At 35.1% G+C, this 13,847-nt stretch overlaps 1 long non-coding RNA gene across 1 annotated transcript; it reads left to right on the top strand.

The window, feature by feature from the left end:
• The first annotated feature begins 12,779 nt into the window (after nucleotides 1-12,779).
• Nucleotides 12,780-13,333, top strand: LOC113698365 (uncharacterized). The gene is made up of 3 exons (XR_003450180.2): nucleotides 12,780-12,836; nucleotides 12,920-12,978; nucleotides 13,075-13,333. It is a non-coding gene; the product is annotated as an uncharacterized lncRNA (long non-coding RNA).
• The last annotated feature ends 514 nt before the right edge of the window (nucleotides 13,334-13,847 follow it).

Below are 13,847 nucleotides of genomic sequence, written 5' to 3'. Positions count from 1 at the left end.
TTTCATTCAATCATTCATTTCATTTCAATCAAGTTATTTACGATTCATTCATTTCATTTCAATCAAGTCATTCATGATTCATTCAAATGAGACCGAGTGTGATAAGGTGCACACTCGACTCAGTATTTTCAAAATCTCCAATCACTAATAATAATTACGCACATATCAAGTTTACATACACTTGACACTCACCAAGTAATTCAAGAAGCAAGCACAAGCGATTGTTTAGGCGTCTTCCGTCAGATCCTCTTGAAGGTCCTCTTGAGTGCGTGAGCAGTTAATAATGAACTATTACACACTATCGCTTAAAACCCCTAATTATTGAGAAATTGTACTCATGTACAATCTAAGAAGATGCCATGGAAATGAGTCTTAATTACTCGTGAATCAAGACTCAAAAGTGGGGTTTTAAATAATACAAGAAAATCTAATTTTCATTTTTGAAATCAAGTGTAAAATGATCAAACGATATCGAAGGAAAATGGAGAGTTCGAAAACCTCAATTTCCTTTAAGTTTGGAAAATTTCAGATTTGACCAGCAATTTATGGAAAATCGTATCTCACTCTCTGTAAGTCAAAATTTAGAAAATTGGAAACCATTGGAAACTAATTTCAAAGTATTAAAAGTTCCTAGAAAACACTTTTCTATTGTTCTAAATTGATGACATTCAAATTTTGGGTTCAAAATGTTGTTTTTGGAATACCAAGACAGTTTTGGGTTGATTTTTAGCAAAGTTTGAAAATTCGACAAAATTCACACAATGCGGACTAGCCTCCGAAATTTATAATACAATAAGAAGTCCAAACAAGGTTTCAAACAGGACAAACGGAACAAAATTTGGAGTTTTGAGCATTGATATATAACAGTCTGAAGTCGGCTGGAATTTGGGTACAAATAAGAAATTTTTCAGATTTGAAAAGCAAACTTTGTAACATCATTTGGATATCGAAAGGTTGTTGAAATAACACCAAATTTTATACACTTAAACCTCTATATGTGGAATACCCCTGTATTAAATTTCATGTAAAAACTTACGTGGGAAGGTAGTTAACAAAACTACTGAAGTTCGTAAAATGTTTCAAAGCAAATCTGTCTTCTTGCTTTCCTTTCTTTTCAAAACATTTTGCACAATGAAATCAGTCCCATTTCGGTTCATTTTTGAAACCAAGGCCCTAGAAACATCTATTATACATTTGATAGGTGATTGACACCAGAATTTTTGAAACAACATATCCCAAATCAAATTAGACCAGTCGGCTAGCAAGAAAGAAGGATTTTCCAGATTTTCAGCTTTACCGCAGTTTGAAAATTGAACCATCTCTCATTCAATACAACTTGAAATTGAGAATAGTCAGTGGTGTTGGAAACTATATTTCAAAGGCTACATTTCATCAGAAGAAATCAATTTGAAAATTAGTTTATAGCTAGCTCGAATTCAAGCGACAAGCCGCAGCTTATCACTGTCACTCACACAGCACAGCAGAACAGAATAGGTAACATTGGTGAACTACTACGGTTAACTCAGTTCGAAATAGATGGTGAATTTTATACTGTTGGAAAGCTACAAATGTCTAGTTTCAAATGCCACAAACAGCACTTGATTTCGACGTCTGTACAGAGAGATATGTTCAATTAAAGAGACAATGTTCATCAGCCCAGAACACGTTTTTCCAATTTCTATAAAGTTCGAAAATTCAACTTTTGCTCAACCAATTCAAATGATTTTTGGTAGAAACTTTCTACACAACTTATAAAACATATACACATCAGTTCCACAATCATTTGAGTACCTAAAATTTGAAATACAGGCACGACAAAAAAGGACAGATTTGTCTAGCATTCCTGCGAAATTTTTCCTTCATCTTTCCTTCAATTTCTAAGCTTAATACTCATCACAACCACAATAACACTCATATTATCATCATATCAGCACATATATCCAAGGTGAGAATTCATAGAGCTCACTTGAACATTTAAACTCAAACCACAACAATAACCATGAAGCTACAAGCTTCCTAGCAAAGATCCATCCACTAAAACCAAGACTAGAAGATTAGATGATTACCTCCTAGTTTATTGAGATAAACCAAAAATTTTTACCACTAAAAACCACAAGAAAACTGCCAAGATGAAGCTTCCTTCCAAGCTCAAGTGAATCTCCAAGTGATTTTGTGGTTAATTGCAAAGTTAGATGTGATTTGGAGCAAGAGATGGTGCAAGATGGTGAAGAGCTTTGGTCTCTTCCTCCTATGGTGATGCACGGCTGTTATGAGAGAAAAAGAGGGAGTGTTTTGCTGATAATGAAGCTTCCTTCAGAAGCTTAAAGTGTGTGGCCAAAAGTGCTCCAAAAGTCAACTAGGAATAGTGCGCGTAAGCGCTCGTTTCGTGCTCGATTCCTCTCGGGTTTGTTTCACTTGTGCACTAAACCTCCAATGCACTTTCATTCATACTATTATTATTCATCCTTAATAGTCTAAAAATAAGAGTCTAAAGTCCTTCAATTTATCGCTCGCGCGAAAACGTGTACTTCCGATTTATGCGCGATAAGGTGAGATTTCTAAGAAATTCTTATAACAATAGTATCACTAACTAACATTTGAGTATTTAAACATAAAAATAACTATTTTAAAACTAATGTATGAGTCTTCAATCTCCAAGGTCACTGCACTCTCAAATCGGTTATTGTCTCCAAACATGTATTCACTAAATCTCAATAAATGAGTTTCCAAAAATTAAATTTATTAACGGAACATTTTAAAAATATTTGCAAATCATAGTTCCATGTAATTGGGTCTAAAAAGGTTAAAATAAAATATTCGAAACAAACGGGTAAATAAATATTTAAATAAACCAATAATATTCGATAAAAATAAGAAAATTTTCGGGTCCTCACATCCTCCCCTCTTTAAAAAGAATTTCGTTCTCGAAATTCACACTTAATATAATATCATACCCCTTAGTTGCCAGGTCCACTAGATCTGCCAAAATTCACAGTTTCTATAGTTTGCACTAACAATTAAACACTGAATTCCTCATAGGAGTCCTAACCTCTAAGCTATAGGGCAGCGATCACACTTTACTTGTACCACTCATGAAACTAGAGTTTGCACAAGAATAGTTGACTCCAGAGTCAATTAATAGTCTAGTTAAATGATTTAATCTGGTAGTTCAAAACTCAAATAGGAAGATAAATTTTCAATAGAAAACTAAGGTTACCAAAATCTTCAGACTCAATTTGTCCAAAACCATTTACTGGCATTCGATTTTCAAAATTAACAATTTTAGAAATAACCAGGTTTCTTTTGTCCCAGATGACCAATAAAATATATTATATACATATATATATTTTTCAAATCAAGTCAGCCATAATATGCGAGATAAAATTGAGGGTTTTAATGCATTTTGGATATATATGTGGCAAAATGCGATTCGAATTTCAAAATTAGAGCTAAAAGATACAAACTTTTCTTCATAACCCAAGACTAAGTTTTCTTAGTAAGAAACTTTAGATAATGTTTTTGCTACCGTCATTAATACATATTTCAAATTCCTCAAATACATTTAAGAAGTTTAATCATGCGACTCAATGCAAGGATATTAAAACACATTTATAATAAAACAATGTATACTTGAAGGATGTTTCAAAAAATAAAATTTCCTCAAAGTTTGGAGTTAAGAACTGCGTTTGAATAAACGTATATTCTAGAAAATATTTTTAAGAGAGAAAGTGCTTTTATTTAAGTAAAACAAGTAGGTGATGAGTTCAAATCACTTCCATTGAAATATGCAAATAACCAACGAAATACTTTGGAAATTCAAACATTCATAAAAGGTTGAAACATGTCTACAGGACCAATCACAAGATACGATAAAACAATTATTAAAATTTCACAGGGGAGAACCTCACCAGGTATCCAAATAGGTCAATCCTTTATAACACTGGTAGGTCTAATTTTCTCGTTCATTTCTGACTCATATCAAACACTTGGATTCTATTGAGTTACATAGGACCATCCATCAATCTTTCTCTACCTCTCTCTCTTAGGCTCAACTACATTCTACTTCTCTTTGGTCAATATTGTCCCACACTCGATTAAAATATTTTCCGTCTGATGTCTCATTTCTCATACTACACGAACTAGACGTCTGTTGACCTCTTGCACTACTCTCACAAAACATTAGTCCGTTCTTGTTCCCTGCAAATGGAGATTTCAAGTCCTTAGCATTGCCCTTAACTCTTTAATACTCGGGTACAAGAATCCGAAATAAGGTAATTCACAACTCGAGCCGACCGGTACCAAGTGTAAATCATCATATTTGAGATTCCTACCCAACATACATATATAATTTTTTCCAAATATCAAGATAAAGGGTTTATACCTAACACATTCATGATTTATAGCTTACGCTATAGAAGAGCACTTAACCCTTTACTTATTTACATCATAACGAGCATAACACCCTTTGGCCCAAACTCACCCTGCATAGAGACCACACGAAACAGCTATGATTTTTATCCCTACAAGCGGACACTTGACTTTTAAACCAATCCCACAGTCCAGCATCATAAACTTTTAAACCTAGGATATACTACAAAGATCAGAAACCTAAACTCTGATACCAACTGTGACGCTCCCACTTCTCCCAAGGGTGAACCCAAGGGTATCCGCGGAACGCCTGCCAAGCTCTCGTTAGGATTCGGTACTAATTCAATTTAAACTCAATAATAACCAATCGATACTAAAAATCGAAGAGATAAAGGAAGGTCAATTCCTTAATAAACGTTCAAGTGTTACATCATAATCTACCCAATTACTTTACATTTCCAAAATATACAGTTTCCAAAATCAAATTTCAAACAAATACATTCACAATTTTAATCAAATGAAATATCAATTAAGCTTCTTCAGAATTCCTCCCATTTCAGCTCCTGTTAAGGAAAACAAATCTAATGGGATGAGCAGATACTCGTGAGGCCAAGAAAACATGCAAGACAAGTAATTCAATAGCAATAGCACTTACACAATAGTGAAAACTATAACATTCAAGAAATTCACAATTTATAATAAACCCACTTTGAGTAGGATGTTGGAGCTCTCAGGAGCTAAATCTTTGCTTACTTTGCCCAAGTTCAATTTAATACCTTCTCGTGACGACACCCCGTCACCCGGGTAGATAATTAAATTCATAGCACTTTACGTATTCCATTTATGTTTCTGAAACGACTCGAGAGGCACCTCTCACCCAAATTGATGTGGTACTTACTATCACTCAATTTATAGATCTGAGACGATTCGAGAGATACCTCCCACCAAATCAGCATGGTACTTGCTATCGTTCAGAGGTCGATGAGACACCGCTTCAATCAACTTAGAATGCTTAATGGTTCTGAAACGACTCGAGAGGTACCTTCCACCCGAATCGGTGTGGTACTTGCTATCGTTCAGAGGTCGATGAGACACCGTCCCAATCGACTTAGAATGCTTAATGGTTCTGAGACGACTCGAGAGGTACCTCCTACCCGAATCGGTGTGGTACTTGCTATCGTTCAAAGGTTTAGAGTACTAAGACAACTCAAGAGTTACCTCCCACCTAATCGGTGTGGTACTTATAATCGTTCAGTGGTGATGAGGCATCGCTCTAATCGACTTATGTAATCATAACATAATTAATCATTTCATTCAATCATTCAATACATTCAATCATTCATTTTATTTCAATCAAGTTATTCACGATTCATTCATTTCATTTCAATCAAGTCATTCATGATTCATTCAAATGAGACCGAGTGTGGTATGGTGCACACTCGACTCAGTATTTTTAAAATCTCCAATCACTAATAACAATTACGCACATATCAAGTTTACATACACTTGACACTCACCAAGTAATTCAAGAAGCAAGCACAAGCGATTGTTTAGGCATTTTCCATGAGATCCTCTTGAAGGTCCTCTTGAGTGCGTGAGCAGTTAATAATGAACTATTACACACTATCGCTTAAAACCCCTAATTATCGAGGAAGATTGCACTCATGTACAATCTAAGAAGATGTCATGGAAATGAGCCTTAATTACTCGTGAATCGAAACTCAAAAGTGGGGTTTTAAATAATACAAGAAAATCTAATTTTCATTTTTGAAATCAAGTGTAAAATGATCAAATGACATCGAAGAAAAATGGAAAGTTCGAAAATCTCAATTTCCTTTAAGTTTGGAAAAGATCAGATTTGACCATCAATTTTTGGAAAATCGTATCTCACTCTCTGTAAGTCAAAATTTGGAAAATCTGATACCGTTGGAAACTATTTCCAAAATACTAAAAGTTCCTAGAAGAACTTTTCCATGATTCCAAATAGATGACATTCAAATTTTAGGTTCAAATTGTTGTTTTTGGAATACCAAGACAGTTTTGGGTTGATTTTTGGCAAAGTTTGGAAATTCGGCAAAATTCACATAATATGGCCTAGTTTCCGAAATTTGTAACACAATAAGAAATCCAAACAAGGTTTCAAACAGGACAAACGGAACTAAATTTGGAGTTTTGAGCATTGATATATAATAGTTTGAAGTCGGCTGGAATTTGGGCACAAATCAGAAATTTTTCAGATTTGAAAAGTAAACTTTGTAGCATCATTTGGATATCGAAAGGTTGTTAAAGTAACACCAAATTTTGTACACTTAAACCTCTATATGTGGAATACCCCTGTATCAAATTTCATGCAAAAACATACTTGGGAAGGTAGTTAACAAAACGATTGAAGTTCGTAAAATGTTTCAAAGCAAATCTGTCTTCTTGCTTTCCTTTCTTTTCAAAACATTTTGCACAATGAAATCAGTCCGATTTTGGTTTATTTTTGAAACCAAGGTCCTAGAAACATCTATTATACATTTGATAGGTGATGGCACTAGAAATTTCGAAACATCATGTCCCAAATCAAATTAGACCAGTCGGCTAGCAAGAAGAACGATTTTCCAGATTTTCAGCTTTACCGCAGTTTGAAAATTGAACCATCTCTCACTCAATACAACGTGAAATAGAAAATGGTTAGTGGCGTTGGAAACTAGATTCCAAAGGCTACATTTCATCAGAAGAATTTATTCTGAAAATCAGTTCATAGCTAGCTGGAATTCAAGCGACAATCCGCAACTTATCACTATCACTCGCACAACACAACAGAACAGAACAGGTAACTTTGGTGAACTACTACGGTTAACTCAGTTCGAAATAGATGGTGAATTTTATACTGTTGGAAATCTACAAATGTCTAGTTTCAAATGCCACAAATAGCACTCGATTTCGAAGTTTGTACAGAGAGATATGTTCAATTAAAGAGACATTGTTCATCAGCCCAGAACACGTTTTTCTAGTTTCTATAAATTTCAAAAATTCAACTTTTGCTCAACCAATTCAAATAATTTTTGGTAAAAACTTTCTACACAACATATACAACATATATACATCAGTTTCACAATCATTTGAGCCCTCAAAATTCGAAATACAAGTACGGAAAAAATAGGACAGATTTGTCTAGCATTCCTGCGAAATTTTTCCTTTATCTTTCCTTCAATTTCTAAACTTAATACTCATCACAACCACAATAACACTCATATTATCATCATATCAGCACATATACCCAAGGTGAGAATTCATAGAGCCCAGTTGAACATTTAAACTCAAACCACAACAATAACCATGAAGCTACAAGCTTCCTAGCAAAGATCCATCCACTAAAACCAAGACTAGAAGATTAGATGATTACCTCCTAGTTTATTGAGATAAACCAGAAATTTTTACCACTAAAAACTCCAAGAAAACTGCCAACATGAAGCTTCCTTCCAAGCTCAAGTGAATCTCCAAGTGGTTTTGTGGTTAGTTGCAAAGTTAGAGGTGATTTGGAGATGATGAAGAGCTTTGGTTTCGTCCTCCTATGGTGATGCATGGCTGTTATGAGAGAAAAAGAGGGAGAGTTTTGCTGATAATGAAGCTTACTTGAGAAGCTTAAAGTGTGTGGCCAAAAGTGCTCCAAAAGTCAACTAGGAATAGTGCGCGTACGCGCGCGTTTCGTGCTCGATTCCTCTCGGGTTTGTTTCACTTGTGCACTAAACCTCCAATGCACTTCTATTTATACTATTATTATTCACCCTTAATAGTCCAATAATAAGAGTCTAAAGTCCCTCTATTTATCACACGCGCGAAAACGCGTACTTCCTATTTATGCGCGATAAGGTGAAATTTCTAAGAAATTCTTATAACAATAGTATCACTAACTAATATTTGAGTATTTAAACATAAAAATAACTATTTTAAAACTAATGTATGAGTCTTCAATCTCCAAGGTCACTGCACTCTCAAATCGGTTATTGTCTCCAAACATGTATTCACTAAATCTCAATAAACGAGTTTCCAAAAATTAAATTTATTAATGGAACATTTTAAAAATATTTGCAAATCATAGTTCCATGTAATTGGGTCTAAAAAGGTTAAAATAAAATATTCAAAACAAATGGGTAAATAAATATTTAAATAAACCAATAATATTCGATAAAAATAAGAAAATTTTCGGGTCCTCACATCCTCCCCTCCTTATAAAGAATTTCGACGAAATTCACACTTAATATAATATCATACCCCTTACTTGCCAGGTCCACTAGATCTAGGGGTGTTAACGAATCGAGCTGCTCGCGAATAGTTCGTGAGCAGTTCGATCAAAAGATCGGCTCGAGTTCGGTAAAATCGAGCTCGAGTTGAGCTCGAACTATTCGAATATTTCAACGAAACGAATTCGAGCCTAAAAATGCTATGCTCGATAAGTTCGCGAGCTTTTCGAGCTTAAGGTATATTTAAATATATATAATTTTATATTTGTAAAATTACTTAGATATATATAGTTGTAAGTTTAATTACATGTTTTACCTATTAAAATTCAAAATACAATAGGGGTATTCTTTTCTTTTCAGATAATTCCCAAAAAAAAAAAAATTCACATATCAAACTCTGATTAGGTCAAGAGCTTCAAGCCTTCAATTCAATCTTGTCCGCCTCCGCCGTCTTCTTTCTTCTTCCTCACCTCAGTTCAGTGCACGGCTCTGTCCCTAATTACCTATTCCTTGATCCCCATTCCTCACCAGTCACCTCAATCCCTAATTCCAATTTCAAATCAAACCCATTTGGGTTGCTAATTCCAGCAGTCCAGCTCCAGCCATTTCATTTCGTTGTTGCTACTCCACCCATTTGGATTGTGTAGTCGGTGCAGGCGTGCGGCGACCGGGAGCTTGGAATCCTTGGATCTTGAAGCAAGTGCAGTCGTGTAGCAGGTAAGATGTTATCCTTAAGTAATTTGGCTGGTCCCAGCTTCGTCGCAACCTTGTCATTTTCATTTTATAAGGTTTGGCTTAAATTCTGTGATCTCTGGAGTATGATTCACTGAATAAATCTCAGCAAAATAGGTGCATAACTAGGGTTCATAATCTGTATGCTTCCGGGAAAAGATATTTACTAAATTAGAGCAGCAATGGTTTTCTTTACTAAATTAGCAGTAGCAACATGCCCAGAAATGGTTTTCTGCCGCAAAACAGTAGCAATGAAGGCGATTACGACACAAATACTGGTAGTAGTTGGAAAAAAAAAGAAGAAAGAAAAAGAAAACCACTGACAATTTTGCTTCCTGTTTGCGAAGGGAAGAGCTCGAGTTTTAAATGTTTTTACGAGCTTTAAATTTAAATGTTTTTGTCAGCTTTGCTTTGTCTCTTCCATTGTCTAGTTAGATTTGCTTCTTTACTACTCCACCCTAGAGGCTCAGAGTTAGTAAAGACTCTGCATCCAGAATGGGAAACCTGGTAGAAGTCAACAGATGGTAACGAAGGGGAAAGTTTTGAATTTCCCGTACTCCTATATAATCAGCAATTGATATGATTCCTTTAAACCTCTATTTAAACTTGTTCAAAGTTTTGGGAAGGTTGTCCTGTTCTTTTGTAGTTTATGTGAAAACGGTTGAGTGCGCGAGTGTGTTTGTGACTGGCAGCATTCTGAGATAAAAGTAGTAGCGAATTTAAGACTATTGCCATGACAGAGTGTAGGAAAAACTTTGTTCTCTTTTCCTGGGTATTGAGAATTAATGGAGGTCCAGTAAAATGGGATGGTATCCGTAATATTTTAACCCAATCACATGTTTTATATTATTCAAACTTTTGCTAAAGTGAGAGTTCAGATTCCACAACCAATTTTTACTTCATACCTCCATCATTTCTTTCTTTAATACATTTCTTGAAGAAATTTATTCGCTGTTAAAAGGCTTCTATTAACTGATATAAAAGGAAAAATCATTCAATTAGCTTTTAATCTCTGGTCATTGAAGTTAGTTTTAGTTCGTTCTAGTTTTTATTCTCAATCGTTATTAACTCTTGGAAGAAAAAGAAAAGCAACCAACTTAAAATTATCTATGACTGGTGCAATGTCTGCTATAGTTCTTTTTTAACCCTCTTGATTATTTTCAGGTTTGTTAAGTATAATTTTTTTTATCTTCATTATTAAATTTCCTTGTATTATAGGAATTAGCTGTATTAGTTAAAAATGTTCAACTACTGGGATGAACTCGTTATGGAATTCGCTGTACTAGTTAGAATTGGCTCTTTTTTCTCATCCAAGTGCAGCTTTTGATTCGAAAATCAGCTAAAATTTCTTTTATTTTCAGGTCAGCCCATAACCACACTTGAATCTTATTCCAATCGAGTCATGTCAGGGGCAGATTCCTCTAATGCAAATAGTGCAGAACAAGATTTGGTAAGAATGGAAACCGATCCTCAAAACTCACACAATATTAGTGAGGAAGGTAATGAAACAATAAATCAAGAGACTGACGATGACCAACAAGCTGAAAATAGAGAAGATGGAGATGGAGAAAATGGGCAGCCAGGTACGGAGGAAGCTGAAGAAGGCAAAAGAGCAAAAAAGTCTAAAGCTTGGGATGACTTTCGAGAGGTTGTAGTAAAAGGAAAAAGAAAGGCAGAATGTATTCACTGCCTAACTAAATTAGCCCGGACTACAACAGGACCACTTCCAGTATCATAAGACATAGCAATACTTGTGTGAAGAGAAAGATTCATTTAAGACAATTATCATAAGCTTCTCAACAATCAATGTTCAATTTTCCACAGGCTGATGCAGCTATATTTCCTATTCCTCCACTACATTCTGGGAAGTTTGAGATGGAGATGATGAGGGAGGCAGCTGCTAAATGGGTGTTGATGCATGAACACCCATTTAGCATTGTAGAGGAAGAGGGATTCAACTACATGCAGAAACTAGGGATGCCGGAGTGGAAAAAATTTACTCGTAATACTTGTAGAGCTGATTGTGTGAAGATTTATGAAGCTGAGAAAAAGATATTGAAAAATCAGTTGAAGGATATTGAGAAAATAAGGTTAACCACTGATTTGTGGAAGTCCAAGAACCAGAAAATTGAGTATATGGTGATCACAGGGCACTGGACTGATTGTTCTTGGAAGCTACAAAAGAGGGTCTTGAACTTTATCAATCTTCCTCCACCTCGAAGAGGTATTGATATTTTGGACGCTCTATTCAAATGTGTCAAAGAGTGGGGCATCGAGACCAAAATTTTTACAATTTCGGTCAACAATGCCTCAGCTAATGATGTGGCTGTCCGGTTACTGAATGAGACGTTTTCGAGGTGTAAGCCCTTAGCTTGTGGTGGCAAAATTTTTCATGTTCAATGCTATGCTCATGTGCTGAATTTGATGGTGCAATATGGTCTCGGGGAGATTCTAGACATAGTAGAAAATGTTTGTGACAGTGTTGAATTTGTGGGCCGAAGAGAAAGTCGACAAGTTTTATTTTCAGGAATTGTGCAGCAGCTTCGACTCCCGGGAAGAAAGCTTATTCATGATTGTAGGACACGGTGGAACTCTACATTTGCGATGTTGAACTGTGCAATCAAATTCAAAGAGGTTTTCCCAATGTATCAAGAATGAGACGTACAGTATTATTGCTGTCCATCCGAAGAAGATTGGGAGAAAGTTGAAAAAGTATGCAGCATTTTAGAGACATTTTGGGCAACTACGAACATCATTTCAGGTAGTGACCATCCAACTTCAAATTTGTTTCTTCAAGAAGTTAAAAGAATAAAGCTAGTTTTGAATAGTAGGGCTAATGATGACGATGATTTTGTAAGAGCAATGGTGAGAAAGATGAAATTCAAATTTGATAAGTATTGGGGAGAATGTAATCTATTAATGGCTGTGGCTGCTGTCTTAGATCCTCGACAAAAAATGACTGCTATAGAATATTGCTTTCCTAAACTTTTTCCCCCTAGTGAAGTTCAGTAAAATATTGAAAAGGTTAGAAATGCAGTCTTTGAATTATACAATGAATATTTGTAAGCAAATGAACTACGTGAGGGTGGAAATAGAAAGGATTCTCAGGTTCCTTCAAGTAATGTTTCTCAAAGCAGTGCTTCTGGTTCGGGTTGGGATGATTTTGATGAGTATGTGAGGGAATATCAAACTGGAGCACCTCAAGAATGTGAATTACTTATCTATTTGGAAAAGGGTCCAATCAAGATTGATTCAAGTCTGCCACGACATGAATTTAATTGTTTGAATTGGTGGAAGAATAGCAGGCTCACGTTCCCAATTTTATCCAAGATGGCAGCTGATATCCTTGCCATTCCTATTACTACAGTTGCTTCTGAGGCTACATTTAGCGCTGGAACAAGAGTAATTGTCTCTTATAGAGCCTCACTAGCTCCTGAAACTGTAGAAATGCTTATGTGTGCCGGAGATTGGTGCTGAAACATTCATGGAGTGAAAAAAAAGATAAAAGTAAGTTTATTTCAAATTCATGTTATTGAAACAAAATTAGTTTATTACTTATTGTTATTGTTATTGTTATTATTATTTTGCAGAAATTGAAGGCAGCAAAAGAGATTCTACTTCCCATAAAATGAATGTGATAATTGGAAAGGTACATTATTTGTGTTTAACACTTCGATTCCTCTTCAAATATCTTGTTTTAGATTTTACCACTACTATTTTATTACTTAAATTATTTTTTTTATAGGGCCTGCAGTTGAAATTGGAAAGTTGGAAAGGATTATTGTGGAATGGACAAGAAGTTGTTGTTTTACTGCTTTAATTGCAAAATTTGTTTCACCTTTTTAAGTATGGTCATTTCTTGACAATTGACATTGCCTATTGAAGACATTCACTTGAATGTTGAGTTGTTGACACTTTGTCTTTGTTGTTTCTATTTGTGTGACTTGGTGGATGTTGGTTGTCTGACTTATCTTTGAATTTGGATGCTGGTTTTGATGTTAAAATATGTATGGATGAATTTGGATATTGGTTGACAACATGGCATTAGGCTGCTAAATTTTTGACAGTTTGATACTTTGGCTTTAAATTGATATTTAAAGCTGGCTTGTCGTAGATTCTCAATCATATGGATGAGTTTGGACTTTGGACAATGCTGTTTGGTGATTTGGTTCAGATAAAAGGCTGAATGAAGGACAAATTCTGCTTAAGGATATTGCAGATTGACTTATTTGTGTTCTGTGTCCAGACATTAGATGTATGACTTTAGCCTTAACATGTAACAAATGTCAAGGCTAAAAAGGATATTGCAGTCTGACTTATTTGTGTTCTGTGTCCAGGCATTAGATGTATGATTTTAGCCTTAACATGTAACAAATGTCAAGGCTAAAAAGGAATCAGATGAATATGATTTTGTCTGACTAACAAGATATCTCTACTGTCCCTCTTTGTGCTGCTTGAAATATTGATTACTAGAGTAGATAGTTTGAACGACATATTTTAACAATAACAGGTTATGCA

The sequence above is a fragment of the Coffea arabica genome, chromosome 7c, assembly GCF_036785885.1.
Source record: "Coffea arabica cultivar ET-39 chromosome 7c, Coffea Arabica ET-39 HiFi, whole genome shotgun sequence".
NCBI lineage: Eukaryota > Viridiplantae > Streptophyta > Magnoliopsida > Gentianales > Rubiaceae > Coffea > Coffea arabica.
Note: the sequence above shows the minus strand (reverse complement) of the source record. Positions and strands in the feature narration are given on the sequence as shown.